Raw genomic sequence first — 6,901 nt, forward strand, 5'->3', positions numbered from 1 at the left:
AAAAGACCGTTTCACTTTATGATTTTATAAACGGAGGGGAGACATGACAAATTTCTACGTATGTCGTAATGATAATGCGGACATGCGCGATAGCTTTTCAGTAGATCAAACAAAAAGAAATTATAGATGTACATTGTATGATTGTAAATTTCCTTTTAAACAAAATATACCCTTTACATTATGAAATCAATGTACACAATCACGAAATGTCTTTTAATATTTAATGAATAAAGTTAAGAATTTGTGGATGGAAATATTTATATAATTATTTCATGCACTGCCAGTTAGAAATTAAAAAAAAACTTTACTTTGTTAAATATATATTTGAAATGTGTTTATCTTTTCTTTTAAATAAGCAAACTGAAATGTGTTTGATCTATTTAAAATATATGACAAATGACGTCACGTCTCAAGTCTAACACAACATCGATGGTCCTTTGGGGAATATTTTATCTACAAATTTCTCATCTGCAGTAATCACGATTTGTTGACTAATGTTGTAAAGCTATACATTTATGTACTCCCCTTGTACAATGTTTATATACCAAGCTCGAAAGAGTCGGGACATGAAGGAATCATTACTGTAAACCAACTTAATTTCGCGAGCGATTAATTTTCGCGACTTTCGCGAGTAGAAAAATAACGCAAAATTAAATCGTCGCGAAAATGTATAACTTTGATGTTTCCATTAAACTACATCAAGTTAATTAGAAAATCGCGAAATTAAATCGCCGTGAAGTAGACTAGCTAGAGATAAACGCGAAATAAAGTATCCGCTAAAATAAGTTGGTTTACAGCATGTCGGTCCGTCAGTCTATCAGTCACTTTTTCCCTAAAATAAAAAAGAGAAAACAGCTTTTTTGTAAATAAATTGAAATGACAATAAAAATTTCGATTTCAATTTCGTCGTTTTCACTTTTATTTTAGAAATTTGTTTTACTGTTGAGAACTATGTGGTATTTCATTGTTGGAAATATATACATGAGAAAATGTACTGTTTTGAAGCACTGAAAACATTTGTCAGATGCAATTTGAGTTTCATTTCATTTCAGAGTAATGGTGCCTGATTGCTAGGAAAAATTTTGGAGTTTGCGGAAATCAAATGGAAAACCCTTTTTTGAAATTGATGAACATTCTAATGGGTTATTTTGGACCACTAAACAACATTATGATCTTAACTGTTGGTGGTAGGGTATATGTGATGTTTTCAAAGAGAATTCGTCTCTTAATGTCACTGAAATTCACGTTTATCACACACTTATCTGGAAATATCCTTATTTGGTTGTTTTAAAATTACAAGGAAAGAAAAATAGTTTATAATATGTTTCAATGATACAAATTATTTTATAGTAGGTCTTTTGAAAAGATTTGTATTGATACATGTTTTTTTATATAAAGTAAGAAGATGTGGTATGATTGTCCTGCAATGATACCACTGTCCACAAGAAATCTAGACCAAATGAAATAGAAATGACCAATTAAAGAATGATCAAAGCCCATACCGCATAGTCAGCTATTAATTGTCCTAAAAATGAAAAAGGTGATGGTTGAGTTTATGTACAAAATGATGAACGAAAAATTAATATCATATTCAGCAACAAAATTCAACCACTGAATTGCAGGCTACCGACGCACATATTGAATATGGTGAGGTTTCCTGGTAACAAATCCTTCCCCTAACCTTGTACAATGGGGTATCAGAGCAACATCAGAATATAAAAGCATTATAAAGCATGCAAGATCTTTTTCTTTTCTTGTCAGTACTAAAAGCAGAAAAAAACAGAATATTTGGAAAACTTTATTGTACGAAGTAACATAATTTTAAGAAATTGTATGTATTCTAGCTAGACTCGTTTAGTAGTAAACAACCGTTGCGTATTGTTACTGGGGGTTATGAGAATTGGGTCACAGATGAATTAGAAATTCATGTCCAACTTTCACACTGACCATGCCTTATCATTCTATAATATTTCTATTTATAGTAATATGTATCATGTATAAATATACAGTGCCTTGTCTAGTGGTCATTCTTTGTAATTGATATCAACAAGAATCTCCAAAAATGAAATTGCTGATAGTTTTTGCAGTAGTAGTAGGCAAGTGTGAAATTAATTTTTAGTTGCTTTCCATAAAAAACAAACACGTTAGTTTTCTCGTTTGAATTGTTTTACATTGTCTTATCGGGGCCTTTTATAGCTGACTATGCGGTATGGGCTTTGCACATTGTTGACGGCCGTACGGTGACCTATAGTTGGTAATGTTTATGTCATTTTGGTCTTTTGTAAATAGTTGTCTCATTGGCAATCATACCACATCTTCTTTTTTATACGTATGGTATTATATTTTGTACAGAAGCATGTTCTTAAAATAGATAGTACCAGGCAGGGAGGCTCCGGCAGGATAAACGCTACGATAGAAAAAAGATGTGAGAATAAAAAAACAAAGGTTTCCACCCCTTTACGGAACAAACCCATTAACGGTCAGAATTCATAATGCTTTTTATTATTTAATGTCATTAAAAAACAACTAACGTGACATTTTTGATAGTTCCATACATGTACGTACATGCGATAAAAGTAATTAAAATAAAAGCATTTAAAATGCTTGTCGCTTGTACAATGTAATAAAATGTGCGCACAGTGTAATGTGTTGTTGCCGTAAAAAATCATTTCAATATTGATTGATTGTCTTCTCAGTATCATCTCGACATATTACATGGATTTTTCATTCTTGTTTTGTGTCCGTATACATGTATTAAACGACAAGAAATGGAACCAACAAGCAAATTGAATTTTTATTCATGCTCCCTTTCAACTGTTAGTTTATTAGAGGATTTGAAACAAAATTTACTTAAGAAATAATTCATGGGGGCTTGAATATATCGTTATTTTACCACGGGTTGGCCCTTTATGACAAATATTTTACCCTGAGCGATAGCGAGGGGTAAAATATCGGCATAAAGGGACAACCCGTGGTAAAATCTAGATATATTCAAGCCCCCATGAATTATTTCGATTCTAATAGGACAAATACGGCAATTTTTTTTAATCGAAGCGCTCTAGGTGGAGGCCATTTTTTGCCGTTCCCATAAATTAACGCACTTTTAGATTGGCGTAAAAGAACAGAGCAAACAGAATAAGTGACATGCTCAAACTATTCACAAAACTTATTTATATACATTTGGATGAATTTTAATGATAACTTATATATTTGTTCTATGCATATAAAAAAAATGGGTTTATACCACATTCTAGCATCGTTTGTTAACGTTTCCTTGTTGTGATGTTTTTCGGTATCAAAAGCGTGTATTTTCCCGTAAAATGCTTAAATTATAACGTCATCATTCTATGACGTCGGGTACTTCATTCATAAAAAAACATATGACGTGGGAGTACGATCGGAACAGCCAATGCAATATATTCATATTTTACCACGGGTGTGTACTCAAAGCGTTTGAAGGACGTCATGTTAGAATAGTGTTTTTGGATGGACAAATTGGCCGATAACTTCACAACTTAGTAAGAAAAAATCTGACTGACTTTTTATGTGGGTCAGTGGCCAAGTTTATATTTCAATAACTACTAGAAAAACCTATTTAATCTGTATAACTCTATTTTTTCCGATGAAGTCGGTATAGTTTCGGTTTCTGCCCTTTGAACTTAAGGACGCTTAACTATGGCAACAGAATACGCATGCTCAAAAATCCTTTCTATGATTGAACAAAGTGTTGTCATGATGGGTGATTTGGTTGTGTTTGGAAAAACGTCTCGTTAATTAAATCGTGATGGGAAGCAAGTGAAAAACTGTAAATATTTGAACTAGACCTTAGAAAGATTTATACATTTTTTGTATTTTTAAAATAATTGTTTCTCCAATAGCTTTTTGCCTCCATGACACCTGTTTATTCGGGACAATTATATAAATTTTAATGTAAACTTTGTTGTACGAACGTACATGACTTTTAGAACGCACCTACGCATGTGAGATTTTCGCAGGGTTTTGGTGATTTACGAGAACCGAGAATACTGAACATAAGCAGAGACACTTATTTGAATATAATTGGAATATTCACAAAACAATTTGTAACGTTCTTTTGTTGGTAATTCTTCTTGTTATTTGCACTGATTTTTTTGACAAATGAAATTTTTAAGTGTCGTTACAATATTGTTATATATTATTGCCTTAATATAACCAGAAATAACCAGACTTAGTAAAGAATTTCTTGTAGTTACATTCAGATGGAGATTTAATTAAAGAGGTCCTGCATCATTAAGTCATTGTGCTTTTGAAGGTTATCGAAATGATAGTTTTAAACATATACTCAAATTTTAATACGTTGGATATCTTTTTTAAAGATAGTTTTTGTTTTCTTCTATAGACATTTCAACTTTCTTAAAACCAAAGGAATTCATTCCTATATATCGCGCATAAAATTGACAATGTTTAAATACATGTGTGTAATGAAATTAGTTTCGGCAACATGGTCTATAGAAGGGTAAAGAATCAAATTCTGACTGACCAATCAACTTCGGGTATATGAAAAATGGCGTATCCAGACATTTTTATAAAGGGTGTGTATGCACTGATTACTTAACTAGTAGGGGTCTGCTCCAGGCAAGCTTCAGTGATTCCCAATATAATTAACCATGTTTTTCCCACAAAAGAGGAGAGCTGCCCCCTCCCCCTGGATCTGCCTATGAAAAATAATATGCAAATCAAATAAGTGTTAAAACTCATTGTTACATTATATTTTGTAGCTGTTGCTGTTGCTGAGCAATGTAAACAATCATCTGACTGTATGTTTGAGAACTGCGATACAAACGTTTCCCACATCGCTTGTCATAACCACGTGTGTACATGTGACGCAAACGGCCAGACCGGAAACAGTAAGTTTTAAATTCTTTTAGACCGGAAGTAATGTTATTTACATAAATAAGGCCGTTGGTTTTCTCGTTTGATTAGTTTTACATTGTCAGTCCGTGACCTTTTATAGCTGACTATGCAGTATGAACTTTGTTCATTGTTGAAGGCCGTACAGTGACCTATAGTTTTCAATTTCTGTATTTGCTTAAATTATGATCAATCATGTTGAGCTTAGATATACAATGGTGTACGTATCACTTCAAACTTAATAATGTTCATCTAAATCGACCTTTTCTCAAAAGGGAGTTGAAAATTAAATTGTTAAATGAAATAGTACACAATCTAAACCGAATGAACTAGGCATTCTACTTTTGGCCTTTGTTCCTCATGATTGTGGCTGTGATTGATTGATTGTCGGTTGCCGATCGTCCAGTGGGTAATATTTCATGCATGTTTAGGACAATGTTCTTCATGTGTAAATTTCAAGTGTACTTATTAGCAGTCATTCCCAAGGGTTGACTGTTGAATGCAAATGTTGGCATATGTCCCCTGATTCCGTTCGACTGTGAAATATTTTGTGGTCTGCTTTATTGTCGGGTTGTTTTCTCTTTGCCAAATTCCCTATTTCAATTCTCAATTTTATCATAAAGTTAAGTGTCTGTATGGCTTTTGTGGGTGTTTAATGCATACACACGACAGGTTGGAATGGGGATGTCACATTCCATATATCTCATACATTTTGTACCACATCCACCTATATCTTCATGTACGCCCGGTTAGAATGGGGACGTCCCGTTACATATTTCGTAGCGGGTAAGTCCCACTCTTTCTTTGAGTTAATAAACATTACTATACATGTGTAACTCTGTGAGGGATTAGTAGATTACCTATGGATTGAGTTTTGACGAAATTAGTTCTGTCCTTAATCGGTATATTGTTACCCGCGTTTTTCTAATTGTACCGAATTCCTATCAATTATCATGAAGCACCAATCTTGCAGCTAATTTATATTGTCACTGAACGTTCAGCAGCCACAAATAAATCAATCAATCAAACAAGCATGGAATTAGTTCCGTAACAACTCAGTGATAGACATTTTGTAGAATGTATTGTTATTCGGGCGTCCAGAAATAACTATCTACTCGTATATTGTATATAATTCAAATAATTATATAAAAATAACTTAAATTAACTAGTTAATAAGTTGTCATTGATTTTATGAAAGTTTAATCAATAAGAAATCTCATACCCTTATACATGAAAATTTACCGAAATGCATCGTTTTGTTTTCTTGTTTTATCATTTTCCAGTGCTTCTTTCTTTAAACAAATGACTTCAACAAAATGCATCGTTTTGTTTTTTCTTGTTTTAGCATTTTCCAGTGCCTCTTCTTTTAACCAATGACTTTACCCAAATGCATCGTTTTATTTTTCTTGTTTTAGCATTTTCCAGTGCCTCTTCTTTTAACCAATGACTTTACCCAAATGCATCGTTTTGTTTTTCTTGTTTTAGCATTTTCCAGTGCCTCTTCTTTTAACCAATGACTTTACCCAAATGCATCGTTTTGTTTTTCTTGTTTTATCATTTTCCAGTGCCTCTTCTTTAAACACATAACTCAACCTTATACAACCACATCGTTTTGTTTTTTCTCGTTTTAGCATGTTCAAGCGCCTCTGAATGTTCAAGCAGAGTTAAATGTAGGGACCGTCACCAGGCTCACTGTATAGATGGAAGTTGCAAATGTTTATTCGGTCTTGGCAAATAAATATATAATATTCTACGTATCGTTTTTCAACATTCCCCCATGTTACCATACTTTGTTTGCTGTCAATAATATATTACCAGTTGATATTTAGCAACAGACTAAAACTGAAGAGTCACCCGAACGTTGTGACTGGTAACGGTCGTGTATTAGAATTGAGGTAACTCTTTGTAATAGATTGATAAAGAAAGATAACTCTATCTTAAAATTTGTATTTTGACAGTGTACTTTTTTTCAAATCAATTCAAACTTTTTATTGCCATATAAACTAACGTA

General features: G+C 32.9%; 1 long non-coding RNA gene across 1 annotated transcript; it reads left to right on the top strand.

Annotated features, from left to right (window-relative positions):
• The first annotated feature begins 1,998 nt into the window (after nt 1-1,998).
• On the top strand, nt 1,999-6,643 carry LOC134690393 (uncharacterized). Its single transcript, XR_010101922.1, has 3 exons — nt 1,999-2,100; nt 4,758-4,886; nt 6,522-6,643. It is a non-coding gene; the product is annotated as an uncharacterized LOC134690393 (long non-coding RNA).
• The last annotated feature ends 258 nt before the right edge of the window (nt 6,644-6,901 follow it).

The sequence above is a fragment of the Mytilus trossulus genome, chromosome 11 (genome assembly GCF_036588685.1).
Source record: "Mytilus trossulus isolate FHL-02 chromosome 11, PNRI_Mtr1.1.1.hap1, whole genome shotgun sequence".
Classification (NCBI taxonomy): domain Eukaryota; kingdom Metazoa; phylum Mollusca; class Bivalvia; order Mytilida; family Mytilidae; genus Mytilus; species Mytilus trossulus.